This window comes from Vipera berus (assembly GCF_964194415.1).
Source record: "Vipera berus genome assembly, chromosome: 2".
In the NCBI taxonomy this organism is placed as follows: Eukaryota; Metazoa; Chordata; class Lepidosauria; order Squamata; family Viperidae; genus Vipera; species Vipera berus.
This window is the reverse complement of record NC_138203.1, coordinates 286,206,059-286,222,019: the sequence shown is the minus strand read 5'-3', so window position 1 is coordinate 286,222,019 and position 15,961 is coordinate 286,206,059. Positions and strand designations below refer to the sequence as shown.

Below are 15,961 nucleotides of genomic sequence, written 5' to 3'. Positions count from 1 at the left end.
AGTACGCTGATGATACCCAACTTTTTCTTTCCACCCCAAACCAACCCAGCGATGCCCTCGCTGTGATGTCCCGGTGCCTGGAGGCGGTCCAGGTCTGGATGGGGAGAAACAGGCTTCGTCTCAATCCCGCCAAGACTGAGTGGCTGTGCATATCGGCATCTCGGGTCAACCAGACTATTCCATCTCTAACGATGGGGGGTGAGGTGTTACCCCCCGTTGATAGGGCTCGCAACTTGGGCGTCCTCCTGGATTCAAGACTCAGTTTTGAAGACCATATAGGAGCCGTGACCAGGGGGGCTTTTGCCCAGGTTCGCCTGGTGCGCCAGTTGCGACCCTATCTGGACCGAGATGCCCTACGCACAGTCACTCATGCGCTCGTGACCTCCCGTTTAGACTACTGCAACGCTCTCTACATGGGGCTGCCCTTGAAGACCACTCGGAGGCTTCAGCTGGTGCAGAATGCGGCCACGCGAGTTGTGATGGGGGTTTCCCGATACTCCCATGTAACACCTCTACTCCGCGAGCTGCATTGGCTTCCAGTTGCCCTCCGGGTGAGATTCAATGTGCTGGTGATGACCTATAAAGCCCTAAATGGCTTGGGTCCGGGATATCTGAGGGAACACCTGCTGCCGGCATCAAGTTCCCTTCGTCCAGTGCGCTCCCACAGGGAGGGTCTTCTCAGGGTCCCACCGGTAAGAGATTGCCGGCGGGTAACACCCAGGGATAGGGCCTTCTCAGTGGGGGCGCCTGCCCTTTGGAACCAGCTGCCAGTGGAGCTGAGGACTGCCCCCGACCTCCGTTCATTCTGCCGGGGCCTGAAGACCTGGCTCTTCGAGCTCTCTGGCCCAGGCTGAGGATTAATCTTATTTTAACTGGGGTTTTATTTGGCAGGGACACATACAATTCTTTCTTTTTAAATCTGTTTTTAACTTTTGTATTTCAGTTTTTTAATCACCCTATAAACCGCCCTGAGTCCTTCGGGAAAGGGCGGTATAGAAATGTAATAAAATAAATAAATAAATAAAATAAATAAATCTTACCTCAAGGTAATTCTGGGTGGCTTATTATGGGGCCACAAACACCTGTGACACACATATGCAGCCGCAAACACCCATGATGACGCTGACGAGTGGGGCTACACATGCCCATGGCAAGGCTCACACGAGTGGGGCCGCGAACACCCACAACAGCAATGGTCACATGAATGAGGCTGTGTGTGAGCATGAAGATGCGTACACCAACCAGCCACACAAGTGGCCTAGTGTTCAATAGGCTGAGGCCTGGTAGTGGTCTACAGCCCACAGGTTAGGGACCCCTACCTAAGGGGAACTAGATCTCATGGTCTGCCCGTTTCTAATCCATCACCCAAACCACTTATGATCATGATTGATTGATTGATTGATTGATTGATTGATAAAATTGATAGGCTGCCCATCTTACCTCAAGGTAACTCTGGGTAGCTTATTATAACATGATTATTATAACAATCTTCCACAAGGGCCAATATGAACTAGAAAAAGAAATTAATCACAAAATTCCATCCAGTCAAATCAGCCAACTAAACATTTGTCATTCCTTCAGCTCTGGATTTCAGAGGAGGGGGGTAGATACCCTGCTTATCGGCTGAAATTTAATGCCTTGGAGGAAATCATGTTGCCCTGCCATACAGTCTTGGCACTCAATCAGGGCAAAAAAATCACAATTACAATGGGCTGAACTCAAGAACTAATATCCAGCAGGAAACGCCAAACTAATCAGATGACCTGCATTCCCAGGCTGAGCTTAGGTTTTCTTTGTTAAATTGGAAAAAAATCTTTCCACCAAGAAATTAGTATTTCAACTAGCAATAGCAATAGCACTTAAACTTATATATCACTTTACAGTGCTTTACAGCCCTCTCTAAGCAGTTTACACAATCAGCTTACTGCCCTCAACATTCTGGGTCCTCATTTTACCACCCTCAGGAGGATGGAAGACTAAGTCAACCTTAAACCAGTCAGGATCAAACTCCTGGCAGTGGGCAGAGTTTGACTGCAAAGCTGCATTCTAACCACTGTGCTATCACTTGTGAAAGAAACCTCAGAGTTCTGATTTGTTTCGTCTTCTTTATCGGAACCTTGACACCTATATGTGGAAAACTCCCACCCCTGACAAATACATATTCTTCTTTCCCAAAAAGAGACATAGATCAGGGACAAGCAGGAAAAGATTAATGAGCCATTGAGAATTGAATTGCTGAACTGCTGGCAGCTGGCAGTCAGCAGAAATAACCTGAAGTACTGCATTGTAACCACTATGCCACCATGGCTCTTATTGAATGAATGAATGAATGAATGAATGAATGAATGAATGAATGAATGAATGAATACTAAAGAAAGCTGAAATACTGGGATATTAGGCTACCATAGTTGTTATTTGCTTACAGAGAAGTACCCCAAGTATCTAGAGCAGTATTCTTCAACTTTCGTAACTGTAAGATAAGTGAACTTCCGTTCCCAGAATTCCTCATGGTGACTGCAGAATTTTGGGAGTTGAAGTCCACAAACGCTAGGGTTGCCATGATTGAAAAACATTCCTCTACAGAAGGCATGTCCAACTCGCAACATCATGTGACGTCGTGCGACATATCACGACTTTTTCCCCATTGTTGGCAATGGGGTGGGCTCAGTTTCGGCGTGATGCATCCGGCCCGTGGGCTGGCAGTTTGACATACCCGCTCTAGAGGATTTCGATGCTTGGCACTTGGTTCATATTTATGATGGTTGCAGTGTTCCAGGGTCATGTGATCCCCTTTTGCAACTTTCAGACAAGCAATGACAATGAAGAAGCCAGATTCACTTAACAAAACTATTACTACCTTAACAACTGCAGCGATAGCAAGGAAGGTTGTAAAATGGTCCAAAACTCACTTCATATCTATCTTACCAATGGAAAATTGGCGCTCAATTGCAGTCAAAAGCCGAGGACTACCTGAATGGAGCTAAGTGTTTGTGCACTGATGAGGTTAGCTAGTTTGGTAATAAAACATCTGCAAGGAAACTACCAAGCTCAGAGAGAACGCAGGAGCCCTCATTTCAACCCTGAGCTACAAATATTCTCCAAGAAAAGTGTAATCTGGCTCAGTAAATGGAAGGGATGATTTTTATTTTCTTTTATGTTATACTTTATTTTATAAATAAAAATAGGATCAAAAATCACATGAACCTTTACCTAGGTCATCAGTAGGCATTTTTTTGCCCACGCCAGTCTCTGTCTGGCCCTACAGAAGATTTCCCAATTCCAACTGAAGTTGGTAGAATTTCTCTTGGATCTGCCATTCGCTGGTCTACTAATTTAATTTAATTTAATTTAATAATATTTGTATACCGCCCTTCTCCCTGAGGACTCAGGGCGGTTCACAGGGCAGAATAAAATACTAAATACAAACATTAAAAAGAGATTAAATGATTGCCCGAGTTAAAACAATTGGAATAAAATTCTAAACACCAAGTTAAAATTAAGACACCAAAAATAAAAAACCCCACCAATCCCCATCAGGCTAGGCCGGCTTGAACAAACAGAAACGTCTTGAGATCGCGACGAAAGGAGCGAAGATCGGGCGCCATCCGGAGCTCTACCGGTAGCTGATTCCACAGCTCCGGGGCGCCCACAGAGAAGGATCTCCCCCTGGGGGCCACCAATCGACATTCTCTGATCGGCGGCACCCTGAGGAGGCCCTCTCTGTGGGAACGCACAGGGCGCAGGGAGCTTGATGCCGGCAGCAGATGTTCCCTAAGGTACTCCGGCCCCATGCCATGTCACTTCATCAAAAAATGTAATAAATTTGGTTTGGCATGATCTGTTTTTGACAAACCTGTGCTGGCTACCGGTTATACCTTTGTTTGCTTCTAGTTGTTCGTAGACCTGTTGTTTGATTATCTTTTCCAGCATCTTCCCAGGTATTGATGTTAGACTGATTGGTCTGTAGTTTCCTGGGTCTGTTTCTTTCCCTTTCTTGAAGATGGGAACCACATCAGCCCTTTTCCAATCCTCAGGTACTCCAGGATTTTTGAAAGATATAGTTCAACGGTTGTGAGATCACATCCGCCAGCTCCTTCAGAACTCTGGGATGTAATCTGTGAAGTCCCGATGATTTATATTCGTCAAGGTCGGATAGGTGTTGTCTTACCATTTTCTTGCTTATTTTAATTTTTGTTTCTAGTTTGTCTTTTGCAGTAGGTTTTTTGGCTATGTTGGGCCATAATTTCTTTTTGTCTGAAGACTGATGCAAAGAATGTTAAGCAGCTCTGCTTTCTCCCTACTGCCTGTTTCTTCCCTGCCATCTTTCATTCTTTTTTCTGCAGTCTCGCCAGCTTGACAAAAGCAGCTTTCTCCTTTGTTGCAGAAAAAGGCAGCAAAATCCCACTTCTACCATGCTGCACGCCCACTGGGCAATCTTCCTAGGCTTACCAAATCCCAGCGCTGAAAATGAAAGATGAACAGGTAAAAGAAACAATGATAGTATGGACAAAGAATTTTGGATTTAATGTAGAGAAGTGGCAAAGTTTGTGAGAAAAAAACTATAAATTGACAATGTCAGCTTCTTATAAAGAAAACCTATACAAAATTTATTTTTTTATTTTTATTTTAATCCCATTTATATCCCGCCCTTCTCCGAAGACTCAGGGCGGCTTACAATTTAAGCACAAACCAATGTGCTTAGCAATAGCCTTCATTCTATGTATATGCCTGCTTATTAGGGCTTTCACCACCCCCCCAGCGGCATTATTACAAAGTCAGCTTAATTGCCCCCAACAATCTGGGTCCTCATTTTACCTACCTCGGAAGGATGGAAGGCTGAGTCAACCTTGAGCCTGGTGGGATGCGAACCTGCACTAATTGCAGGCAGCTGCAAATGTTTTATAGATGGCACTTGCCACCAAGAAGATTAGCAAAAATGTTTAAAAATATGTCAGAGAAATGTAGGAAATGTAAGCATAAACTTGGTACTTATTATCATAAGTGGTGGACACATGTTAAACAAAGATATATTGTACAAAAATTCATGCTTGGCTAATACTGATCTAGCACTGATGTTACCTAGTTTGGGTAATGAAACATTTGCAAGAAAACAATCCTGAGCTATAAATATTCTCCTTTATTGAACCTGCTACTTTTCAAACACTAGGTCTGTTTAGAAGATCTAAATTTGACTTTCAAGCAATATGAAGAGCAAAGAAGAAAGTAGGGAAAAGCAGTAGGCCACTCAGATATGAAGTAAATCATATCCTTGATGAACACACAGTAGAGGTGACAAATAGATTTAAGGAATTAGATCTGATAGACAGAGTGCCTGAAGAATTATGGATGGAGATTTGCAACATTGTACAAGAGGTAGCAACTAAAACCATCCCCAAGAAAAAGAAATGCAAGAAAGCAAAATGGCTGTCTGAGGAAGCCTTGCAAATAGCGGAGAAAAGAAGGGAAGCGAAAGGCAAGGGAGAAAAAGAAAGATACACCCAATTGAATGCAGAATTCCAGAGAATAGCTAGAAGAGATAAGAATGCCTTCTTAAATGAACAGTGCAAAGAAATAGAAGAAAACAATAGAATAGGGAGGACCAGAGATCTCTTCAAGAAAATTGGAGAGATGAAGGGAATGTTTCATGCAAAGATGGGCATGATAAAGGACGAAAATGGCAGGGACCTAGCAGAGGCAAAAGAGATTAAGAAGAGGTAGCAAAACTACACAGAAGAACTATACAAGAACAAGCTTAACGTCCCAGATAACCACGATGGGGCGGTCACTGACCCCGAGCCAGACATCCTAGAATGTGAAGTGAAATGGGCCTTAGGAAATGTGAGCAACAAGCTAGTGGAAGTGGCAGTATTCCAGCTGAGCTATTCAATGCAGTAAAAGTGCTACACTCAATTTGCCAGCAAATTTGGAAAACTCAGCAGAGGCCACAGGATTGGAAAATGTCAGTTTACATTCCAATTCCAAAGAAAGGCAGTGCCAAAGAATGTTCAAACTATTGCACCATTGCACTCATTTCCCATGCTAGTAAAGTTATGCTTAAAATCCTACAAGCTAGACTCCAGCATTATGTGGATTGAGAACTACCAGAAGTACAGGTAGGATTTCATAGAGGCAGAGGAAGTAGAGATCAAATTGCCAACATACGCTGGATCGTGGAGAAAGCTAGGGAGTTCTAGAAAAACATCTACTTCTGCTTCATTGACTATGCTAAAGCCTTTGATTGTGTGGATCACAGCAAATTGTGGCAAGTTCTTAAAGAGATGGGAGTACCAGACCATCTTATTTGTCTCTTGAGAAACCTATATGTGGGTCAAGAAGCAACAGTGAGAACTGGACATGGAACCACTGATTGGTTCAAAATTGGGAAAGGAGTCCGGCAAGGCTGTACAAGATCCCTTCCAACTCTATTATTCTGTTCTGTTCTATTGTAAGAAGAGACGGAACTGCCACTGTCAAAAATAGTGTCACGTCTCCTGTTTGGGCAGGGGGGGTTGGACTAGATGACCTGTATAAAAAAAAAGAAAAGAAAGGAGGACAACAAGACGCTTTTGGAGAGGACACGACAGCCTCTCACGGAAAATTCAGCCTTTCTCCTCTCCTTACCTTGAGCACCTGCGTTGCACAAGGCATCCACCAGGGGGCTCCCTCTGCCAAACGATGGGAACACAGCAGGAGGAGCAGAGAAGGAAATGACATCACAGCCTCTCTAGGACGCTGCACTCTTTCTCCATCACCCTTTGCGCTTTGCTGCAGGTTAAAAAAAAAGGCTGCGGGGATGTCTTGCAGGGGAGACAGCCAGATGTGGCCCTAAGGGAGGAGAAAGGGGGGTCTCTCTTCCCATGCAAAGGGAGGCGGAGGGTCCTCGCCCTGGAGGAGGGAGGGACACATGCCAAGTCCTCATCCAAGTTCAGTCTTCTGAGTCCCAAGAGTGGGAGAGCCCAAATCCCATGCTCCCCAGCAGCCCCTTTCCATGCACACAACAGGCCATTGGGGGGGAGGGGGAAGCAGAGGACCAGACCAGCCTTGTTGCCCCCTCCCCGACGAAACTCAGGATTCCCAGGAAAGAGGTGGGGACTGAGGAAGTCCTTCACACCTGCTTTTCTGGGAACAGCTGGAGGTGGGGGGGGGAGGAAGGGGAGGAGAAGAAGGAAGATTTGCCTTGCAAATCTCAAGCAAGAGATAAGAAAAGCTTTGCAAGACAGAAGATGCCCCATATCGCACCAGATTTGTACCAGATGCTGGATGAGGCTCAAAAGAGCCAAATCCTTCACAATGAAACCTGTCTTGGGAGGGGGAGTGAAGCAGGACAGTATCTCCAGACCCTGTTTGGGGGTGAAGTTGGCTCCTCCCTTTGGCTGACCCTTTGGGGCTTCAGGGCATGTTGTGTGAACCTGCCTGCATGTAAGAGTCTGGCTTGGCCCTCCAAAAGTCAGTCCTGAAAAAGGGTAATGGAGCATCCTAAGCCAGGGACATGCTCTTGCCTTTCATTTGAGGTGAACTGAAGTTTCATGGTTTGCTAATTTGTTTGGAGTTTTGACATGTTGACATGTGAACGCACCTGGAGATGAATGTAGGTTTAGCTTTTAAAAAGCAAGACCATCCTTGTGGGGAAAAAAACAGAAATAGAAAATGCTCCAAATGCATTAATTCAGCATTCATAGAATAGAATAATAATAACAACAACAACTACAACAACAACAAAGTTGGAAGGTACCTTGGAGATCATCTAGTCCAACCCCCTGCTCAGGCAGGAAACCCTATACCATTTCAGACAAATGGTTGTCCAGTCTCTTCTTAAAAACGTCCATTGTTGGAGCATTCACCACTTCTGGAGGCAGGTTGTTCCATTGATTAATTGTTCTAACTGTCAGGAAATTTCTTTTTAGTTCTAGGTTGTTTCTCTCCTTGATTAATTTAGGGTTAGATTAGAAGAACTCCAAGGTCTCTTCCAACTCTATTATTCAATTTTGTTCTGAATTTATTTTCTTTTCTATCTTAGAGACACAAACTGGAAGCCATTTGTACTCATCATGTATAGATAAAAGTATCTCTTGGCTAAAGAGGGCTGAACGTCTAACTATCACCACAGCTGCAGCAAGAGAAACAGTCCTTTGAATGAAAAGTTGCTTGGAGATTCACATAAAAGTCCTTGGACCCATCTGGAGTTGCGTTACCGGACAGAGAAAGAATGGAGACCCAACCTTTAGCAAGTGAGGGAACTGGAAAAGGCCTTTCAGCTGTTCAGCCTGGGAGTTGTGAGGAGACCTGGGCAAGAAGTGGGCAGAAGATGCTGGAAGAAGACACCATCGTCCCTTCAGAAGTTCAGTCCTGGAACTTCAGGAGCGTCCGATATCAGGCTTCTGAGGATCCCCGAGGACTTTGCAGCCGACTCCATGACTTTTGTAATCGATGGTTCAAATCAGAAAAGCACACCAAAGCCCAGATGCTGGACCTGGTTGTTCTGGAGCAGTTTCTGGCCCTTCTGCCTCTGAAGATGGAGAACTGGGTGCGAGAGTGTGGAGCAGAGACCAGCTCCCAGGCGGTGGCCCTGGTGGAAGGCCTCCTCTTGAGCCAGGCAGGAGAGCAGAAGGAGCAGGTGAGAGACCTTCACTCTGGGAGCCCAGAAGGGGTTGACTGGAATAAAAAATGTGGTTGAATTCTTCACCCCTCCCTACCAGTCCCAAAGGTGCTTTTTTCACAAGGCAACTGGACTTTTTTCATTGAAGATGTTTCTCTTCTTATCCAAGAAGCTTTTTCAGCTCTAATGGAATGGTGGGGAATGGAAGGATTTATACTCCTTGCAGAAAGCTGGACATTTGCATTCTTTTAGAGAGTCATTCAGGCCACTTGGAAGTTTATCTGTGTTCTCAGGGTCACCTGAGTGGGGCATATGGTTGTGGAGCCTTCTTGGATCTGCTGAAAGGACTGTGTTGTAGAGTGGAGATAGATGATGTTGAATAGCCCTCTCTCAATAGACGGGGAGGGATACGACATCATTTATTTCCCGTCTACAACACAGTCCTTTCAGGAGTTCCAAGAAGGGTTTACACCCATTTGTGCTACTCAGCTGGCCCTGAGACACAGATAAACTTCCAAGTGACCTCAGCATTTCTAAAACAATGAAAATGACCAGCTGCCTGCAAGGAATATAAATCCTTCCATTGTGCACCATCCACTCACAGCTGAAGACATTTCTTGGATGAGAAGCAAAATTTCTTCAAAGAGAAAAAATAGAAAGTCCAGTTGCCTCTTGAAAAAGCATCTTTCGGACAACCATGACCTGAATGTCTGAGAATCTCCATAGACATCGTCCTACCAGGTTTCTGGAATTCATAATATGTGAAGATGTTTCACTAATTCTTGTAGGATATTGTTTCATTACCTGTTATAAAAAATGATGACAGACATTCCTTTCTTATTTTCCAGCCTCTCTGGTGAACATTGGAGACTTTCAAGAATCCACTTTGTGTTGTGTGATGTCCACTAATTCTTCTTTTCTCCTGTCTCCTGTTTCAAATCTTTCACAAATAACATCAGAGATTCTGAGAGAAAAAGGAATCCATCAAATTCTCAGGAGTTGTTTTTGAGGAGCGTTTCTCTGGAAGATCCAAGTCTGGACACCTTGGGAGGTAATCAAAGGTCCCCAATTCTCCAGAAAGTCCCAAACTCTCTCCTCTTTTGTAAAATGTCTCTTCCTATGTTATTAATTATGCTTTTTAAAATTCTGTTTTTCCTCACAGGGAAGACTCCAGTGGAGTTGTCTACTCTGTATGGTGCAGCTGAGACAATAGTTGAACCTGCAACTCAAGTAAGAGGAGCAAATTCACTAATAAAATAGAATAACAGAGTTGGAAGGGACCTAGTTCATCTATGTCAGCGGTAGGGAACCTTGGCACTTTTATGACTTGTGGACTTCAATTCCCAGAATTCCTGAGTCAGCTTGGCTGGTTCAGGAATTCTCAGTATTGAAGACCACAAGTTATAAAAGAGCCAAGGTTCCCTGGTCTAGGCCAACCCCCGCCCAAGCAGGAGACCCTATACAATTTCTGACAGATGGCAGTCCAGTCTCTTCTTGAAAGCCTCCAGTGGTGAAGCTCCCACAACCTTTGAAGGCAAACTGTTCCATTAAGTGATTGTTCTCACTGTCAGAAAATTTCTCCTTATTTCTAGGTTGAATCTCTCCTTGATCAGTTTCCATCCGTTATTCCTTGTCTGGCCTTGAGGTGTTTTGGAGAATAGGTTGATCCCCTCCTCTCGGTGACAGCCCCTCAAATATTGGAACACTGCTTTCATGTCACCTCTGGTCCTTCTCTTCACTAGACTAGCCATGCCCAGTTCCTGTAACCGTTCTTCATATGTTTGAGCCTCCAGTCCCCTAATCATCTTTGTTGCTCTTCTCTGCACTCTCTCCAGAGTCTCAATGTCTTTTTTAATACTATGGTGACCAAAACTGGATGCAGTATTCTAGGTGTGGTTTTACTAAAGGCTTACTTATTAGATTCAAATTCTCCCTTTCCTTCAGGAAGTCACAATGGTATACAGAGCACTCTTTCCTTCCATTCTGGAAGAAAAATACAGAGAAGAGCAACAAAGATGATCAGAGGTTTGGAGGCTAAACTGTACAATGAATGATTGTGGAAACTAGATATGTCTAGTCTAGCAAAGAAAAGGATTGGGGTGACATGACAGCAGTCATAGCCAAGAGGGGATCAAGCCATTCTCCAAAGCAACTGAGAGCAAGAACAAAAGTAACAAATGGAAGATGATCAAGGAGAAAAGCAACCTAGAACTAAGGAGGAATTTCCTGATGGTGAGAACAATTAATCATTGGAACGGCTTGCCTCCAGAAGCTGTGGATGCTCACATCACTTGAGGTTTTCAAGAAGAGATTAGACAAATATTTCTCCAGAATGGTATAGGGCCTCCTGCTTGAGCAGAGGGTTGGAATAGAGGACCTCCAAGGCTCCTTCCATCTCTGATACTCTATGATTCTATAATTCTTTCTTCTTCTGGCTTGGATATTCCTGAGCAACGTGGTATGGGGAATAGAAGATTCAAGTTGCTCTCAGTCGCCTTAGCTCCTTCTGAGGTCTATTATTTGGATACAATGGTAGTAAAATCTACCTTGAGATTTATATTAAGAAAACTTTTTTTAAGACCAGTACATAACTCCCCCTTCTTCTGGATACCTTTTCTACTATTAGTTTACACACGCTAACTTCTTAAAGAGTCCTTCAAGAGATGGGAATATCACATGGGCAGCAAGTGCTAAACTGCACCTGTTCGTTTTGTAAATTTTTGACTTGGAATTGTGCAAGATTGTTCAAAAATACATAAATACTCAAATAGCGCAATACCATTTTTAAAAAGTCTTGTCTACAACCAGTGAAAAGATTAAAAGATAAGGCAGAAGATTAAAATCCAGTGAAGGTAGCCAAATACAAAAATCTCTAAGTAAAAATTGTCATGCATGTAATCAAAGAACTTTTGGCTTGCAAAATAATTTCTAATCCTCTGATTCATGTCTAGATTTGGAGGCAAAACTATCTTGCTTTGTAAAATTTCTTTCAATCCCAAGAATTTTTCTCTGCTTTCTCATCCTCACTTCAGCCAATGACTCAGATAGAGATAGATGGATGGATAGATAGATAGATAGATAGATAGATAGATAGATAGATAGATAGATAGATAGATAATAGTTATATGATAGAGATGATAATAGATTAGATAGAAAGATAGGTAGATAGATGATAGTTATATGATAGATGATAGAGAGAGATGATAATAAATTAGATAGATAGATGATAGTTATAAATAGAGATGATAGATTAGATAGATAGGTAGATGATAGTTATAGATAATAGAAATGATAGAGCATGATAGATAGATATAGATAGACAGATAGATACTATAAATATATATAGAGAGAGAGAGACAGAGAGAAAGAGAGAGATGATAGATAATAGCTACATAGAGACAGAGATAAATAGCTAAAGAGAGAGAGAAAGAGATGGATAGATATATATAGATATAAAGTGAGTGAGAGATGGTAGATCCATAAGGTAGATCCATTCACTGAATGGCACTGAAAGTCTTGCCACATCTATCATCGATTAAGCTTGCCTGAACTATTTCTTCACTCAAAGGCTTTTGATCTATTTTTTTCACCTAAACCTTGAAATCCTGCCAAGCAGAGCCATTCAACTTAGTGCATGTCTTTGCTTTGGGAATTTGTACGTAATGGGATAGACCTTACAAATCCTCCTTGACCTTTTTTGGTTCTTTGTTTCCCTGTGCAGGAGGGTCTTGTGTCCTTCGAGGAGGTGGCCGTGTATTTCTCCAAGGAGGAGTGGTCTCAGCTGGATTCTGACCAAAAAGCACTCCATTGGGAAGTCATGCTGGAAAATTATAGGAATGTGGCATCTCTGGGTAAGCAAATTTGCTACTCACCCATCAGAGAATTTAATAATCAAATGCCATCTGCTTTTTCTTATTAAAAGGTCTCCAAAGAGATGTCATCTCTTGGGAAGAAGCAGAAAGAGATCTAGCCTTTTTCTATTCCAAGGAAGTTATCTTTCTTTCTTTCTTTCTTTCTTTCTTTCTTTCTTTCTTTCTTTCTTTCTTTCTTTCTTTCTTTCTGTCTGTCTATCTATCTATCTATCTATCTATCTATCTATCTATCTATCTATCTATCTATGTAGTTGTTAAGGGAATCACTTGTCAACATCCAATATTCCAAGGAAGTTATCTATCTATCTTTCTTTCTTTCTATCTGTCTGTCTATCTATCTATCTATCTATCTATCTATCTATCTATCTATCTATCTATCTATCTATCTATGTAGTTGTTAAGGGAATCACTTGTCAACATCCAGCTCAAGGATCCAAATAAAAATCCAGATTAATTCCCTTTCCGAAAATCTTACACTTATATTGAATACATGGCATGGTAATGTTGAAGCAAAAGTAACTCTTGAGATTCCCAGACACCAGTTCATAGAATTAAACAATCTCTCCAGCCAAACCCTCTCTCTTTCCCTCTCTCCCTCCCTCTCTCCCTCCTTCCTCCCCCTCTCTCTCTCCCTCCCCCCCTCACTCCAACCATGTTATTTTGGTTTGAGAAAAATAAAGAGTAAATGGGAAATATTTGGGGCGGGAAGAAAATAGACAAGTTTCAAATTGGATTTATTTCTCGTGGGTCTCTGCTGGTTATTGACCCCCCACTTTCCAATGAATGTTAGGTTTTCTCCTAAAACCTCCCTGAATGTTTCCTCTGATGTTTCCTTAACTGCTCTTTATTTGAATGGTTTTTCTACCTGTAATGATGGCATTTGGAAGTCCTAATAGTGTTACAGGGATTTGGCTATTAGAGAATTGGGCTCTCTGATGGGACAGGTTCTCAAGTAATGGGACCTTCCACTCCAGGGGTTCTTCCCACCCACCCCCAACTTTCTCCAAGGCTTCCTTTTGTAAGTTCTGCCCGGAAAATGCAGGGGCATCTAAGGATGAATGAACATACCCCGTCTGAGTACTATTTTTTTCAGTGCAGGGCTCCCTCCTTGAGAAGAGTTCCCAGGTTCAAATCCACCAGCATGTACAGATTGAAATTAAACCAATGGGTCCCCCATCATCAAGCCCATTATTAAATAGAGGTAGTTGTCGAAAATCCCTCTTGCTTCCTTGGAACTGAATCTAGAGCAGTAGACTAGATGGTGCCCCACCACAAAAGTCTAAATCAGAGGTCCCCAACTTTTCTGGGTTGGTGGCCTGGAGGGAAAGGGAGGGGCAGGTGTCTTTATACAGTCATGTGCACATGCAAATGGTTGGTTTATGGTTTATTAAATTTTTATACCGCCCTTCTCCCGAAGGACTCAGGGCGGTGAACAGGGCATATCATAAAACTACAAAAATACAAAAGTTAAAAAAGAATTAAATTATTGCCCACAGTAAAAACAATAGAAAATATATATAAATATTAAAACCCTAAGTAACTCCCCATCAGGCCAGGCCAGCTTGTTCAGATAAATGTGTCTTTAACCCGCGCCGGAAGGAGTGGAGATCCGGTGCCATCCGGAGCTCAACCGGCAGCTGATTCCACAAAGCCGGGGCGCCCACAGAGAAGGCCCTCCCCCTGGGGGCCACCAGCCGACATTCTCTGACTGGAGGCACCCTGAGGAGGCCCTCTCTGTGGGAACGCATGGGGCGGAGGGGAGTCGACGCCGGCAGCAGGTGGTCCCCGAGGTATTCCGGACCCATGCCATGTAAGGACTTAAAAACCATCACTAAGACCTTGAACCTCACCCGGAAGACAACTGGTAACCAATGCAGCTCGCGGAGCAAAGGTGTAACATGGGAGTACCGGGAAACTCCCAAGACAACTCTCGCGGCCGTATTCTGTACCAGTTGGAGCCTCCGAGTGGTCTTCAAGGGAAGCCCCATGTAGAGAGCATTGCAATAGTCAAGACGAGAGGTCACGAGCGCATGAGTGACCGTACACAGGGCATCCCGGTCTAGATAGGGCCGCAACTGCCGCACCAGGCGAACCTGTGCGAAAGCCCCCCTAGTCACGGCTACTACGTGATCTTCTAAGGTAAGCCGTGCATCTAGGAGGACTCCCAAGTTGCGAGCCCTATCTACGGGGGGTAAAGACTCACCCCCCATAGAAAGTGATGGAACATTTTGAATGTCCCGGGATGCCGGAATGTACAGCCACTCAGTCTTGTCAGGGTTGAGTTGAAGTCTGTTCCTCCCCATCCAGACCCGAACCGCCTCCAGGCAATGGGACATCACAGCGAGGGCATCACTGGGGTGGTTTGGGGTCGAAATGAAAAGTTGGGTATCATCAGCATATTGATGATACCCAACTCCAAAACCACGAATGATCTCACCCAGCGGTTTCATGTAGATGTTGAACAGGAGAGGCGAGAGAACCGAACCCTGAGGAACTCCACAAACGAGAGACCTAGGGGCCGATCTCTGCCCCCCTGCCAACACCGACTGCGAACGTCCCAGGAGATAGGAGGAGAACCACCGAAGAACTGTGCCTCCCACTCCCAATCCCCTGAGACGCCGCAGCAGGATACCATGGTCGATGGTATCGAAAGCCGCCGAGAGGTCTAATAGGACTAGGACAGAGGAATATCCCCTATCCCGGGCCCTCCAGAGATCATTCACCAGAGTGACCAATGCCGTCTCCGTGCTGTACCCGGGCCTGAATCCCGATTGGTACGGGTCCAGATAATCCGCTTCATCCAGGACCAGAGGGAGCTGATGCGCCACCACACTCTCAACAACCTTCGCAAGAAAGCGAAGGTTGGAGACTGGACGAAAGTTGTTCAAGACAGCTGGGTCCAAGGCAGGCTTCTTGAGGAGGGGTCTCACCACCGCCTCCTTCAAGACGGTGGGGAAATTACCCTCACTCAAAGAAGCAGATATCACCGCCTGGAACCAGCCTCGTGTCCTCTCCCTGGCTGCATAAACCAGCCAGGAAGGGCACGGATCCAATAAACATGTGGTGGAGCTCAACCTCCCCATAATCCTGTCCACTTCATCAGGGGTCACAGAATCAAACTCCTCCCAGATAACATTGACAAGACCGCCCGTGTCCTGATCGTCAGACTCTGCCCAGCTGGAGTCCAAACCGGTCCGAATCCGAGCGATTTTATCCGACAGATGTTGACCAAACTCCTCGGCACGACCCTGCAAGGGATCCTCCCTCACCTCCTGATTAAGGAGGGAGCGAGTCACCCTAAACAGGGCGGCCGGGCGATTATCTGCGGACGCGATGAGGGCAGAGAAGTAATTGCACCTCGCTGCCCTCATCGCTGCGAGATAAGACCTAATATAGGTTCTTAACCGCAACCGGTCGGATTCGGATCGGCTGGACCTCCAGCAGCTCTCTAGGCCCCGTTTCCGACGCTTCATCTCCCAGAGCTCCGCGGTTG

The 15,961-nt window shown here is 44.5% G+C and overlaps 1 protein-coding gene and 1 long non-coding RNA gene across 2 annotated transcripts in view; one reads left to right on the top strand and one right to left on the bottom strand.

Annotated features, from left to right (window-relative positions):
* LOC308661729 (zinc finger protein with KRAB and SCAN domains 7-like) overlaps positions 1-15,961 on the bottom strand; it is a 375,370-nt gene that overhangs the window by 209,002 nt on the left and 150,407 nt on the right. The gene's annotated exons all lie outside the window — the stretch shown is intronic.
* On the top strand, positions 8,570-12,901 carry LOC308661746. The gene is made up of 4 exons (XR_014025011.1): positions 8,570-8,614; positions 9,556-9,647; positions 9,759-9,826; positions 12,318-12,901. It is a non-coding gene; the product is annotated as an uncharacterized lncRNA (long non-coding RNA).